Genomic DNA, 16,112 nt, shown 5'->3' on the forward strand with positions numbered 1-16,112 from the left:
CAGTCATATCTGTAAAAAAATACAGAATTAAATAAGTTCTATAAACAGATGGAGGAATGATGATCTTTAGGCCAGGTTTATACTTCACGCGACGCATGCTGCAGCGGACGCTCCTGCTACCCAAGCGTTTTACAGTTTATACTTGCGCACGTACTTTGCATAAATCTGGAGGAATCCAGCAGGTGGCAGTGCGAGATATTATCACGGTGAGAACAGGTTCAGCTTCTCTGTATTGTGAATTGCCTGGAACACCCATTAAATTCCGATGACACCTTACCGCAATAACTCTGAAAAGGATGTTTAATGATTAAATCCATCAATCCATGGATGTGTCTATTCCAGCAAGCATTGGGCACAAGGCAGAAACAATCCTTAGACGAGGTATCAGCTCATGGCAAGGTGAACACAAGTACTCACATACACTGGAGTCATTCTAGTGGCACCAAATCCCCAAATCTGCATATCTTCGGAAGAAAAACGGAGCACACTGTGGAAACCCAGCAGGAAAACATACAAACTCCAGGAAGGGAATACCAGCGACGTGACTCCCTGCGAGACAGCAGTGCTACCGCTCTGCCACCGTGTCACCCCAATGTGTGTAATTATTAACAGTATTCATTATTTAAATTAAATTAACAATTTATCTGTAAAATGTAACATACATACCTTAATACATTTCATCATAAAAGTGATATCAAGTATAAATAAGGATTCCAAATGTGCAGAGAGTTGGAATATCATACATTTAATGTGTTCTGCGTGGTGATCTTTTGCTGTTTGTTGCTGCTGTCAGGTCAGGAGGAAGCCCGAGAAAAAAAGATGGCACAAAAGATGGTATGTGAGACTTTTAAAATATATTGTGTCATTACGATTGGGAATATGCGACTCTTAAATATAAAAGCACCAAGTATGCATCTGTATGTCAGCATTTTGCTTCACTACATTGAACCCATTTGTTTTATCTTGGTAGAGTAATATATATTAACAGTATTGAACAAACCTTTCCTTTTAAACTATAGCTATTGTGACTAGTCCTATTATTATTGCATGACTTGTGGACTTGTTACTCACTTAAACCCCAGTAAGTGTCTTTTCCTTGCTGTCTCTTCAGTTCTTCTTCATGTCTTTGTCTTTAGTCTTTGCTTTTTGTCTTTGTCGTCTTTTCCTCTTTCTTTTTTTCATTCTGCTATGTAGGCAGGTCTGCAAAATGGAAGGTGACAAAGCAGTTTCTGTCCATCTCATTTTCGTAGTTGTCGACCTGGTGCCAAAACTCAAACTTTGCTTCCAGGCATTCATTGGAACAGCTTGGCACTAGTGCCACGTCACTCCAATGTGCCAATGGTAACCCGATCTCCTGCATGGATTTTACTCTGCTAATTGCCTTCACTATTTATTACCTGCACCAAACCAAAGTCCATAAAAACCTTACTATAGAAGTAGCACTATTGCAAAAGGCCAGAAAATTGAAACAGAAATAACTGTTTTCCCTTTCCTGTCTTCCTGCGCCCTTCTATTTTTTTTTCATTGCCTGTGTGTCTTTTTTTTTGTATGGTAACTGCTACCAGAAAGTGTGGGCTAAAACCTGTCCAGAATCCAAGTGCTAAATCCAGCATCGCTCCTAAAACTGACCTGTGCTCTTTACTAAAGACCAGCTCACTTTTCTCCATTTTATTGCATGGAGATTCATAGGCTGTCTTTTTAAACAACTGGTCAGTCAGGTTTTGAATCACTGAACCTAGGTGTGTGTGTGCTTTTTAATTACTGCTGGCCCCAGCACAACTGTTAGGACCTTCACACCCTGTGCATTCCTGACTTGCTAGCTGAGCTTCCTGCTGCACCATCCCCATCCTTTGTTCTTTGGCTTGTCCTGTTTCATTCAAACCAACTCCTAAACTGGTGCACTTTCTTTCCAACTCAGCCATTCTTGCACTAGCACATTCAGACCTTTCACACACAAGCACTTGAATTCCTTTCATTTCCATTGTTCTTTGTTTAAATCCACACTTTCTTTACTCAGTATCCTTAAGCCAATATCCAGTTCATGCCCTCTAGTCAACAATTGCCATTCACACTCACCAGCTCCTCTGCCTTCTATCTGATTTCCTTTGTCCTAAATCAAATTTCAGTGCAGCACTGGTTACCTTTCCTAACAGTGGTGAAATATCTATCAGTGTAGCATGCTCTTTAAATACTGGACAGGCCTCAGAATTACATGGAGATTGTGGTGCAGTGGAGAATAAAGGAGGAAAACACCCTTGCTGTTTTCCCTTCCTTTCATCTCTCTCCTTTTCCTCACACTCACATTCCCACTCTTTATCTGAGCACACATCTGTCTCATGTAAGTCACCCACCCATGTTTTAGGGTTCCAGTCCGATCTGGTTACTATTGCCCTAACTTTCACCATGGGCGGTTTACATTTCTTTTTTCCACTTCTTTCACTGCTTTCTACTTTAGCAGTGGATGTTCTACATGCTAACACTTCACAATTATCACACCAACTGTTAAATCTTTCAAAACTCTGACATTCCATAACTTTCACTTTTATTCACTTTGCTATTTTCTTCCTTATTGTGATCTTCCTTATTACCAATAATACAAGATAGTAAGCCTCTTATAACAGCAGCTGTCTTCTTTAAACCTGATCTCTGTTTTCTTGCTTTTAATCCTTCCAGCCCCCTTCCATTTTGTGGCACACTCAGCTCAGCTTCTGCTTTCTCTACCTGAACTACAGGTTTCCTAGCTTTAGCCTGCTTCCCTCTGCCACTCCACTGGAAGATGGCTGACTTTAAAATGAACTTAGGCATTTCTAAGTCTACAATTTACTCTAATACAATTTGCCAAATTCGTTATGGGTTGGCCTACTTTTGCCCCTGTAAGTAAACATACACATACAGTACATACACAAAGATCCTAAACGAATAAGTACCGTATGAATAATGAATGCATGTCCCATCACTCCCTAGCACTTTAACCACTTAAATGCCGTATGAATGACGCATGCATCTTTCACCACTCCCTAGCACTTTAATTAGGGACTCACTACCACCAGCACTAACAAACATGCAGGTGTCCTTGTGACACACGTGAAGTCTCTACACTTTGTTGGTTATATTCCATTCAACAACCAAACAATGTTTTACTTCCACCGCATTTGTACACTGGGTGCCCTAAAATTCACATGCATAAACAAACACATACATCAAAACAGTATTTGCAAACAGGGTGCAAAACTTGGTTACCCCAAAATCCTGCCGACTACGCCAATTGTTTTATCTTGGTAGAGTAATATATATTGCTCTACTGTCCCCTATTGTATTATTAATATGTAGCCTTAGAATACCTAATCTCACAGACTTACCACTGTATATAACTTCTCCCCACCTTCCCTTCTATATCTATAACCTCAGGCAATTAGATGTAGTAAAAGACAAGCAGGAGTTAAGTTACACATAAAATAATGTATTACTGATAATATTCATAAATAATAACAAAATGCAAAGTACATTTGAATATTGGCAACCATACAACCTGATAAAATGGTGGTGTGTAATTCAGGTGGCACACAGACTTGCAGTTACTTAAAATGTCTCTAGTTAAGGCATCGTTGGTGCTCAGCTTTCAGCCACATGTCTGTTCAATATGGCTGCTGAGCTGTGCTCTTCATTGTGTTGTCTTCATCATCACAGGTTAGCAAGAGAGATGCTTCTTCATCATATGTTGGTTAGAGAGAGAGAATGTGGTTGAGCAAGCAAATTTATAGGTTCTCTCCAATTCCTAGAACCAATAGGACATCATGGTACTTAAAGGCCTCTGAGACAAGCCAATTCCAAACAGCCATATCTCAGACAAATGGGGGAAATAATACATTTTAACACCTCAACCCCCCAAGACCATATGTTAAGCTAACCTGGCTTTGTGGGGATGAGACAAAGACTTTAGCAGAGAAATATTCATCAAACTGGTTTAAGACACATCCCCCCAAATCCTGTCGTAAAATGACAAAGAGACAGTCGTAAAAAATGGGGGTGGGGACAAACACGAATACCTCTCACCACTTGGTTTGCCTAAATTATAAAAGACATACAAAACATTTATCAAGTTATATGCAAAATCCCACATCACAACACTCCACCCGATGAATGTTTTGTACAATGTCTTTATAACCAATGTCTTTAAATTGATTAAAGAGTCTGATGCATAACTTGTGCATTGATTGGCAGTATTTGCTCTCCCAGTGTTAAAAGTTGTCCATGACCATTTGTCCATTACATATCTTCTTTATTTCAAAGACAATCTGAAGAACTTGGAAGCGCTCCTGATGACTTGTATCTGCTCCAGCTTGCTTCAACTGTTTCTTTAGCTTTCTGCAGTCTTCATATGTCATCAGATCTGGTGGTTCAAAATGAGACAAGTCCACACCTTCCACTAAACTAGCCCACTACAATTTAGTCTATTGTGTGAATTTTTAATCTATTTTGTGTCTAACTGCTAATTAGACCCCTGTCCCAAACTATCTGTTTAAGCATATGCAACTGTATAATTAACATCAAAATTTGAAAGGTAACATGCCACAGGTGCCAGTACAACCACTTCTGCCCAAGTGACAGCACATGTGCCACTGCATAAACTGTTCACAAACCAACATTTGTGGCCCCTCTGCACACATTTGGGGTTGACTTAGTTGCCTCTTGTGCTTTCCTACCCATGGTGCAACTCTTGACTGCCATCAGCCTTTACCAGTATAGGCTGGCATCACCACCATGAGACATCACAGGTATGCAACTCTCATCATTCCCCCCGTAGGCCACCCCTAGAGTTGTTTGCTCACCATATGCATACTCGTTGTGCTAAACACCTCAGTTCAGAATTGGCCCACTGGTCCTGTGCCTGTACCACAGCCGACAATCTCAGCAGGGCTTCCATATTTTCCCAATTAGACTATACCTAAACATCGGAGCCCATATGTCTTGCAAATGTATCAGCTGCACCTGCTTTCCTGAAAAGTTCACCAATTTTCTTAGTATACATTTTCCTTAATAGTATTAATTATATAATTATCCCACTTAATTAATTAATACCCAGAATGTATACTTTATGAGCACAAAATTAATCCCCTTATTTTGGCATTCCTAACTGGTTTGTTCAGTTTCCACCCCTTGGAATATAAATTTGCTGCAGTAATGAACAAACCTTTCCTTTTAAACTATAGCTATTGTGACTAGTCCTATTATTATTGCATGACTTGTGGACTTGTTACTCACTTAAACCCCAGTAAGTGTCTTTTTCTTGCTGTCTCTTCAGTTCTTCTTCATGTCTTTGTCTTTAGTCTTTGCTTTTGTCTTTGTCTTTTCCTCTTTCTTTTTCATTCTGCTATGTAGGCAGGTCTGCAAAATGGAAGGTGACAAAGCAGTTTCTGTCCATCTCATTTTCTTGGTTGTCGACCTGGTGCCAAAACTCAAACTTTGCTTCCAGGCATTCATTGGAACAGCTTGGCACTAGTGCCACGCCACTCCAATGTGCCAATGGTAACCGATCTCCTGCATGGATTTTACTCTGCTAATTGCCTTCACTATTTATTACCTGCACCAAACCAAAGTCTATAAAAACCTTACTATAGAAGTAGCACTATTGCAAACGGCCAGAAAATCGAAACAGAAATAACTGTTTCCTTTCCTGTCTTCCTGCGCTACCCTTCTATTTTTTTTCATTGCCTGTGTGTCCTTTTTTTTTTTGTATGGTAAATGCTACCGGAAAGTGTGGGCTAAAACCTTTCCAAAATCCAAGTGCTAAATCCAGCATCGCTCCTAAAACTGACCTGTGCTCTTTACTAAAGACCAGCTCACTTTTCTCCATTTTATTGCATGGAGATTCATAGGCTGTCTTTTTAAACAACTGGTCAGTCAGGTTTTGAATCACTGAACCTAAGTGTGTGTGCTTTTTAATTACTGCTGGCCCCAGCACAGCTGTTAGGACCTTCACACCCCTGTGCATTCCTGACTTGCTAGCTGAGCTTCCTGCTGCACCATCCCCCATCCTTTGTTCTTTGGCTTGTCCTGTTTCATTCAAACCAACTCCTAAACTGGTGCACTTTCTTTCCAACTCAGCCATTCTTGCACTAGCACATTCAGACCTTTCACACACAAGCACTTGAATTCCTTTCATTTCTATTGTTCTTTGTTTAAATCCCACACTTTCTTTACTCAGTATCCTTAAGCCAATATCCATTTCATGCCCTCTAGTCAAAAATTGCCATTCACACTCACCATCTCCTCTGCCTTCTATCTGATTTCCTTGTCCTAAATCAAATTTCAATGCAGCACTGGTTACCTTTCCTAACAGTGGTGAAATATCTATCAGTGTAGCATGCTCTTTAAATACTGGACAGGCCTCAGAATTACATGGAGATTGTGGTGCAGTGGAGAATAAAGGAAGAAAACACCCTGACTGATTTCTGAATTACTGATTTCAAAATTGATTTAATGGATCACAACTTGTGGGTCTTTTTCCATTTTACCTGAAACACATGTACTTTAAAACTCAAGTCTTACTCTCCGAGTCATAACCAGAAGTTTCATTTAAATTTTTTCCCAATTTTTGAACAGATGTTCCACTAAGAACTTGGATTCCAAAGATTATTTTTCTTGAAAATTCTTGATAATTATGAATAAGTAATGCAATTACTAATGCTTTACATAGTTCTTTAAAACTTTACACAGTTCAGGCCAACACTAATAAGTAATAATATGTTTTATCAATACGCTGATCAACTGAAATTGGTAAGTTACGACCCCAAAGCATTAACATTAATGGACCAATTTTGGAACATATTCTAACCCCTGTGGGACTCCCACTGGTAGATCATTACTATCCAACCCTCCAAGCTCTCAATCATTGATTGTGTGTCTATTCCCCCTCGGCGGTTAAAGCTTCAGGGGTTACCCAAACCCCAGGATTGTCAACTGAGTGTGTAAGCTTCATGGTTACACAAGATTACTGAGATTTATAAAGGTAAATTTCTCAACTTATATTTACCTTAAAAGTTTATTTTTAGTTCAATCTGTTTATGTGCAATACTTTATATGTTTCAATTAGCTGTTCAAAATGAGAAATTTGACTTTTCTTCGTCATCAAATGTGATATTACTTTCTTTGGGGGTTTGAACATAAATCAAACATTTTCCAGGGGTGCAGGGCATAGAAAAGGTTGGAAACCACCGCATTAAACTGACTGAAGAATAAAACCTATCTGGCTTGTCTTCAAAACATCTAAGCTGTTTTGAGGTAAACTAAATTCTTATTAGCAGTGACAATCATGGATGTCTGTTCTGTGACTGCAACCTCATGCCTACATTCATACAACAATAACTTGTTGCCAAATAATTTATGATTTTAACAGCAGATTACAATTTCTCAGAAGAACATGTACACAAATGCAGTTTTCCAGTGCATTAAAAGCATTGTGCCATTATTACCCTTAGCTCTACGCTGAAAACATCTATGTCAAGTTCAAAAACAATTCAGTTATGTGAGTGTTATCAATAACTGCAGAAGTAAATAATCCCTTGAGTATATCAGGCATCTCTAAGGAGGTTACCTTCACTTTTTAGTGTTGTTAGTAATTTTCAAGAATATACTGATGCTTGTTTCAATAAAGTCACAATAAGTTTGTGAAACCCCAAAACCTTCTTCACTGAGTTAGCCAATTGCCTAAACTTTAGCTTGTTCCATGTTCAACCCTGTAAACCACAGTGACTTGATTACAAAGAAATAAAACTGAACACCAATGGCATTCACATTTTTCCAATTTGAACAATATAAACATTTTTTCTTAATAAAGCAAAAGCTTTGTTAACATTGGTAATCTGTGTTGTAAAGAAGATGTTTTTGTATTTTTTAAGTCAAAGGCATTTCTTCATAAACAAGGCATATATTAATTTGCCCCACAAAACTGTGTTCTAAAGTTAAGCACTTTGTATAAAATAAAAAATATATATCTTTTCTGCATTTGCAGTTTATATTGGAGGCTATGGGACACAGAGGAAAAGCTTAAACACTTACTAAATATGGCCATTTTTCAAGCCAACACAGTTGTCCATTAAGTCAAGTAAAACCTAGAGCTATGTAAGGAACTGAGGAGTTGGTGCCTGTCATCGGTGGGAAATCACTCAGGGTGACAATCACCCTCTGTCTAGCCATCTCCCTTCTGGGACAGCAGAGGTGAGACTCCAGTTCTGCCAGTCCTCTAAAGAAGATCTCCATCAGCCATATACTGTATATATATTCTAGATTATTTTTTTAATTTTATTAATTTTATTGCAATCATTCCATACAAATCAATCAATTTTTACAAAAGTAGGATTGAGAACAAGTCGACTCCCACCCCGAGAGAGAGCAAGGCCAACGGAAAAAAATTTAAGGCTTGTAAACATACCGACATTGATAAGTTTGATAAGCCAATAGAGATGAATGGAGAAAAAAATGAAATACAGAAATAATTGCCTCCTCTGTGCTTTAAGAGCTTATTATAAAATATTACTGATTAGATCCTGCCATGTTTTGAAAAAAATCTGTACAGATCCTCTAACTGAGTATTTGATTTTTTCCAATTTCAAATAGTATAAAACATCAGTTTCCCACTGACTTAAAAGAGGAGAGTTTGGATTCTTCCAGTTTAGCAGAATAAGTCTGCGTGCCAACAGTGTAGTGAATGCAATAACAATTTGTTTGTCTTTCTCCACCTTAAGACCCTCTGGAAGAACCCCAAACACAGCTGTTAATGGGTTAGGAGGGATTGTGAGTCCAAGGCTGTCTGAGAGGTAATTAAAAATTTTGGTCCAGAATGATGTTAGTTTGGAGCAGGCCCAGAACATGTGACCTAGTGAGGCTGGGGCTTGATTGCAGCGTTCGCAGGTTGGATCATGCACTGGAAACATTTTGGAGAGTTTTAGTCGAGACAGATGTGCTCGATATATAATTTTGAGTTGAATAATTGTATGCTTTGCGCATATGGAGCTTGAGTGAATTCTCTGCATTGCTACTTTCCACTCCTTTTCTGATATATTAATTGAGAAATCTTTTTCCCAGTGTCCTCTTGGATCTTTGAAAGGGAGGGACTGTAAAATAATTTTATATATTGCAGAGAGGGTGTCTTGAGTCCTTGAAATTAAACAAGATTTTTTCCAGCATGGATGAGGGTGCAAGATGAGGAAAATCGGACAGGTTCTGTTTTACAAAGTTCCTAATTTGAAGATAGTGAAAGAAATGTGTAGCTGGAATGTTAAATTTGGAATGTAATTGTTCATAGGATGCAAAGACGTTGTCTATATAAAGATCTCTAAGCAAGTTAATCCCAATTTTTTTCCAGATATTAAAAACTGCATATGTTTGCGTGGGTTGAAAGAGGTGGTTCTCTTGCAGGGGTGCCACAGATAAAAGCTTCTCCATCTTAAAATGCTTTCTACATTGGTTCCAGATTCTGAATGAGTGAAGCACAATTGGGTTATCAGTATATTACCGATAACGTGTGTTTATTGGGGCACAGAGCAGGGAATATAAAGAAGTACTGCAGGATTTTGTTGCACAGTGGCCCATTCCAAATAGACCCATGTGATGCTGTCATGCATAAAAAGCCCACAGGGCTGCTATTCCAAAAACAGTGACGTTGGCTCATGTTGCACCAACTACCATTTTGTGTTCAGTGCTACTTGGTCTTTCTCATTCCCCCTCTGCATTGCTCACCTACAAACACTCAGAAGTTTTAGCCAGCACTGACTGAATTTTTCTTTCACTGAATTGATTCCTTTTTCTAGTAATCACCCTTCAAAATACTTCTGGTTTGAGGTCCTGCCCCTAAGATGATCAGTTCTTTAATGGGTTTGATTTTTTAAATTAGATAATATCCATTTCTGTCTTATACTGTATATCAAGGAAGGTTAAGGTCCCTGTGCTTCTCAAATAATAATAATAATAATAATACATTTTATTTATATAGCTCCTTTCCCATGCTCAAGAAGCTTTAAATTCAAATACATATTACTATTATTACAGACATAACACTTGTAATTTAGAATGCAGCTTTGGTTAATGGGAAATTTTTGGAACATAATTTTTCTTGTAAAATTCAATTAGTGTTCAGTTAGTGAAATCTTACTGAATAGCCCAGGACACTATGTAGTTATTACAAATATATCAAAAAGACATGCTGCACAAACATAAAATATAATGTTGAAATATAAACCCAGGAACATCATGTACTATTCTGCATCTGAGACTGAGAGTAAAATTGAGTTCTCTGGCATTGCTGATTGATTCACAGCTTAAGATTCCTTGTGTGTTATGACTAATATGATTTTGGTTTTCATTTTAATTTTGGCATCTGATTCTTGATCCTCCAGATTTTGGCTTTTGTCTTGTTCGACTCTGATCCATCTCCTGATCCTTATTGCTAGTTTTTGGAGTAGATAGGTGTGTGTTTAAATAAACAGATGGGCCTGCTCATGTAACCTGCTAGCTGTTGGCAAAAAGTGTTTTTCTCTTTCACTGTCTCTGCCTTTTCCCTTCAAGGCAGTACAAGACATCTAGCTTGAGGCCATATCTCACAAAGTCTAGGAGAGGAGCTTCTGGGACCACCTGTTCCAGCCATGTGATCACGGGAATTTGAAAAAAAAGAGCAGACTGGAAGTGAAGTAGTGGCTGCAAATAAAGGAGTAACTTGGATGTAAAATCTGTGTCTAGTGGGATGTATTCCATGGAGAGCTGATAATTAATTTATAGGTGGATTCAGCCAAACTACAATTCACATCACCACCTCAGCCACCATTTCTGTTTTAGAGAGCTCATGAGGAATCCTTAATTCTTACCATATTCTAAAATTTTAGGAAGGTTTTTATTATAGTTTTTAAGATAGTGTAGTTCAGATAAAATGTTTGCTCTTCAGTACTTCTTCTATATACAGTATGTTAAACAAGAAAATACATTTCATAGGGTATACTTATGTTTTCACATGAGGCAAACTAAGTGGTACGAATATAAGACCGAAAGGTAGAGACTAGATTATGTGTTCAGCTTTGCCTTGCAAAATGGCAAATTCTTTACTTTTGAGCAGTTCTCAGTTATTCTTCACTTTTTGGGGGGAACAAGCAGGACATAAGGACCATACCTCAGAGTTACAGTGGACAATCACTCGGACCTACACATGGGAAAGGTTCAGTGGATCCCACTGTGACAAACATAACTCTGTGAGTGCAGCTGATAAAGCTACTAACTAGTTCAGGAACCTGTCTGTCTGTCTACTGTGGGCCTTAAGCTTTCCCTGTGCTCTTGCTTCTGGCACCTTTTTGTCAGCTGGTCATTTCTCTAAATACTCCAGGAATAATGAAATTTACCGAACCTACCTGGACTATCTCTAGTCCAGTTTGAGGTGTGATTGCTTTTCTTACTCAAGGTCTGACACGTCTCACTGTGTGCGGGACAGTCATTTATTCTGCCTACACAGTGAGTGGTGCCTATTTTTTTTTTAGCTCTTTTGCTTTCCGATACGCCTGTATTTATAAGATACAGTGTGCCTGCAGCAGAGAAGGGACATTGAACTTTCCTTTTTTTAGTTTCCTTTTTGCAAGCAGATGATCTTTTTTTCTCAAGAAAGCAATGATTTCTTTTTCGCTTCTTCTTTTACTCATCCTACCTATTGACTCACTATGAGGCTTTAATAACATTTTTACAATTCTGATGAATATTTTTGCTTTTATATTGTGAACACTGTGCATGTTAGAAAAAGTGTGAGTGTAAGTGTGTATGACTGGTACACTGTCTAGTCTTCCACCCAATGTTTTCAGAATAGGTTCCCAGCCCTGAAGTGGATTAAGCAGATTTAAGAGTGGTTATATTATAATACTTACTGACATCATTGTTAACGGCTGGAATATGATAACATTTTTACAGATGGAGCAAAATTACAAATATTACATTTAAAATTGAGCATCTTGACATTTTTAATATGTAACTTGAATAGTTAATCTATTTTCATATTGGCTTAATTCAGTTTTAAAAAGATAGCATGGTATGGTGCAAGTCCTAGACAATTGGCTTAACAGGCACGTCTTTGTGGTTGTGGGAAGAAAAGGAAGAGATCCAACAAAAAAGCCCCCGATCATTGGGAAAACAGGCATAATTCACACAGACAACTTCTGGCACGAGATCTGAGTGTAGTCTCTGGGAAACTCAGATTACAAAGGTTTTTCTCTGGGTTTCTAATGTGAAAAAAGTCTAAAAAAGGTTAATCTTTTTTTTCAGACTGGTTTCATAACAATTCAGAAAACATGAGATGGGGTTATACTTGAATAACTGCAGGTAAGCATGCTATTGTGTTGTTTGAAAGTGCAAAATTATATACTGTAATATAGCTGTAATTTTATGGTCTGTTTTTAACATTAAATAATCATATCACACAATATATCTCTCTATTGTAAAATAAAATCTTGGGTCAAGACGTGATTTTCTCTGAGACACTTTAATGTCCTGCGAGACAAGGCAGTAAGACAAAAGGATAGCTGCTGTACAGGCTTTTAAATATTCGAAGAGCTGCGCAACATGCAGATCACGCAGCACAGCACAAGCTACAAAGCAGCTACAAGCAGTAAGCCATCTGATCGAGCATAGAAGAGGTAAAAAAATGTATTTGTTTCTCATTGTATTGCCATTTAAGAGAGGGGATTTGGAGGAGCAACCACATCTCCTTACTGTGAGATCAGCCCCCCTCCTCCCAACGCAAAAGGCAGATACGTGAAGTGGCTGGCATGTAGCACACCCCGGGGTTTGGGTGGGCGAGCGAAGCGAGCACATGTCAAAGCCCACCTAGTATATACATATATATATATATATATATATATATATATATATACATATATATATATATATATATATATATATACACAGTATATTAGGGGGCTTCACTTGCCAACTCTCCCGGCCTGCACTATGCACCAGCCTCCGTGCATCTCTGCCACTTGCGTACGTGGATTTCACTTTCACCAAACAACAAATCTTTTAATTCTCGCGGATACACCTCTTCTTTGGGAAGAAACACTACTTTTTCCTGATGGCAACATGAATTAGATGATCTACAAGTCTCCGACTTAAAATTTAAATCCAAACAAAATGTATTTGATCTCTTTTTGCTGTTCCGCTATTTCAGAGTAATAATTTCTGTTTGTTTGTGCTAATGCGATTTTTACTATCATTTTTTTGAGACTTTCCAATTTTAGTACTTTCATTATCTCTAACCTGCTCTGCATGTGTATCGTACCAACATTTTTGAATTCTTTACAACGTTCTACTTTGTCTTTTATTTCCGGCCCCAGGCATGGTTAAATCTGTTGGCACAAAGTCTTCTCTTTTAGTCTTTCAGGACGTGAAAGTATCTCTTTAAAAAATCTCGTCAAAGTCACCTTGAGTCTGTTTAATGTGCTAAACAGGCATAGGTACAGAAGAAACAACAAATTTTCATCAGCTCCTAAACTTTGGACTGCAAAACACTGATGTGTATGAAAACAAGACAAGCTGGGCTCACCCTTCACATCCACTCTAACTCTATGGGCAAGCTTCTCTGGCCTATGTGTCACCATTTAGGAAATATTTGGACTCTGCTGTCCACTTCCAGATGAAGGAAAATTTTAAAATGAACTGTCCTGTCCAGAGATAGGTCACTAAAAAAAAAGAAAAAAGAAAAAAGAAATCCAGAAAGTAACCTAAGTGACCTGTGGAGGAAGTAACTGGAAGAGGCCCAGATGAGGATGATGTAGCATGTACAGCTGACCAATAGGTCAACCAGTGTTTGCTCACAAATATTTAAACAGCTTTGAGAAACTAAATCAACAAAACAGCATGGAGGAGGGCAACGGGTGGGTTGTGCAAGCGTGCACTTTAGTGGTCAGAAAACACAGCTGTAGTCTCCTACCAGAATAATGGACTCTTACTAAAATGCGGCAAGGAAGATGGGTTGTTGTATATTGGATTGGGCTTCATGTGTATGCACTGTATAGCACTTGGACATCTCACCACTTTGTGATTTACCATTGGACTTTAAAGCACAAGCCTGGATGATCAATACCAACTCCTGACTAAGTATTGGACCCTACTTAACAAGTCAGTGCACCAGTTGGAACAAATAAAACAACTGCATTATCTATACATATAAAAGGCAAAGTCCTCAATGACTCTTCACTCACTAATTCTCCCACTTTCCATATAAGCGGGAAGCTGAAATTTCAAGTGATAATTCCTTGCAGTGTACTTACAAAAGTTAGATATGTTTCATGTCCTATTGCAACATCCCAGGGGGGGAAACGGGTGTACCCCCTAAACTGTATATATAAATAGGGGAAACTCCTCCTCACTATATCAGCGACTTCCAATATACGTAGGAAGCCCAAATTTCCCATGCTCATCCTTTACACTGTACTTACAAATGTTAAGTATGTTTCATTTTGCATTGTGTCCCATAACTAACTTTCGAAAATAACGTCTTCTTTTTGGCGGTTCTCACCATTTTGCCGTAAGGAACTTTCGGAACTGACCTCTCCTTTTGGCGGTTTCTTTCCTTATTTCCATTAACAGATAATTTATTTCACAACAGAGACACACAAGGGCCGCCTTGGTTCCTTTTTCCACACGGCCGCTGTCCACATACCTACCACATGGTTGGCTCCCAGCCTATATACATTAACGACATTCCGCGCACATGTGCCTCCTCACTCGCTTCCTTACTTTCCTCAGCTGTTCGTTATACTCACTGCTCCCTTCTTCTTTACTCCACCACTTCAAGCCTGTTATTGTTGGCCTTGCTTCACATCTTCCTGCTGGTGACTCATGCCTTTTTGTTATAATCATCAAATAAATTCTCAATACTAAAATAAGCCTACGACAATTATATTGACAATCATTTTACATTATTTTAAAAATGTTTCCTTTTCTTTTTCATAACTTCTTTAACACACTACTTCTCCGCTGCGAAGTGCAGGTATTTTGCTAGTATATCTACATTTATCATGTCAATTAGGACAATGGTCGCTGTAGATAGGCTCCTCATAAAATAAAATTTGCTTGCTACATGGTTCTAAGTAATCCATGACTATTGTTGTTGCTAATAGGCATACATTTCATCTACTACTCCAAATCGTATTGTCCTCTGATAGGAGCTAAACTGATAGCAAATTCTCTCATATTGAGAAGCAGACTGAGACTACACTGTCCCCTTAACCTGTTCAAACAAAATCCATTGACATTATCCCATAAAATGTATTACTTCCTTAAAATGTTTCAGAATGCCTTTATCTTTATCAAGGCCATTTGAGTATCATTGATTTTATAACTGAATGGATCCCATCAATTTCATTCTTTGAACAGCATCTTATGTCCCCATTCCCGATCAGTCCTACTCCAGTCTCTTCTGAAATAGAATTGGACTGGATTAAATCAACATTAGACTCCTTGTTATCTTGACTTATCTGTTCTGTCATTTTGGCTAGTGTAGCAACTAGGATACTAGAGTTTAAGCTTTAAGGTATCTGGTTCAATTCTCACTACAGACTCATTGTGAAAAGACACTATATAAAATAAAATCTGGTAAACCTTGCCCACTACATCTTATTTTGTATTCTGAATGTCTCCTTCAATTTTCTAAGTTCTCTGACTGGGTTTGTTCCTATTCTTAAATGCTGTTGAAAATGGACCTGCTTCACCTTCTCAAGCCTTATGTGAGCTTTTTAAACTTGGTTAATCTGCTCCAGTACCCACTTTGATGAGAGGTACAACAAATAGTCTATGGTGGTTTGGGCATGTGGAGTGAAAGATGGAAAATAACTGGATAAACAGGTGCATGACACCCTGAGAGATGCCAAAGAGGATGTGGCTGGGTGTGGTGGTGGTGGATGACATGAACAGAATGTGTTTCACTCCAAAGGATGATCAGGATCATGGAGAGTAGATGAAAAATATTAGAGGGGCAAGAATATAACAAGACTGTTAACGATGAGAAAGTTACATTATGTGAATTCCCTCTTTTCTCTAAATTGAATACAATACATGTGGTAGTTATGTTGTCTGAATCAGTTTCC

Source organism: Polypterus senegalus, chromosome 1 (assembly GCF_016835505.1).
Source record: "Polypterus senegalus isolate Bchr_013 chromosome 1, ASM1683550v1, whole genome shotgun sequence".
NCBI lineage: Eukaryota > Metazoa > Chordata > Cladistia > Polypteriformes > Polypteridae > Polypterus > Polypterus senegalus.